Raw genomic sequence first — 601 nt, 5'->3', positions numbered from 1 at the left:
ATGGAGCAGTGGCTAAGACACTACTTCACAACTTTATTCCAGCTATCGTTGTACTTTACTGTGAACAAGTTAGCGTAGCATAGCCCTGATCGATCCAAACTCCATTCAGAAAACAAACCTTTTAGAAGTTGTTGTCCTGCTGACTTGCTGACAGACCTGACAAAACATGAATTCATATGTTTAACAAATCTGCATCATATTGTAGTTATTTCTGCATCAGTTTGATCCGTTTACTGCAATTAAATCCCAGCAAAATTTTACATTGGTTTCATAGAGCTGTAGTAATGGTGAGTTGTATATAGTAGGGGGTTTGTATTTAAAATGTACTATAATGTATGTGTATGCACTTTCTAAAACTTATCTGGTAGTAAAGATAAAAATAAGTTTGAAGATTGGAATTTTGTGTCTATGATGAGATTCCTGAAGGGTTGGGGCGTTCAGCTTAGTTCGATATAGGGACCTCCAGATCCCTTTTGCCTGGGGCCCCCAAAGTGCCTTGAAACAGCCCGGCCCGGGAGGAAACCGGGAGAGGGCAATGAAACACGGGAGTCTCCTGTGAAAATCACGAGGGTTAGCAAGTATGAGCGAACCGGAGCTAACC

This window comes from Micropterus salmoides, unplaced genomic scaffold (genome assembly GCF_014851395.1).
Source record: "Micropterus salmoides isolate LMB-PRFRI ecotype aquatic unplaced genomic scaffold, ASM1485139v1 Ms_hic_scaffold_2, whole genome shotgun sequence".
Lineage (NCBI taxonomy): Eukaryota > Metazoa > Chordata > Actinopteri > Centrarchiformes > Centrarchidae > Micropterus > Micropterus salmoides.
This window is presented reverse-complemented; position numbering follows the sequence as displayed.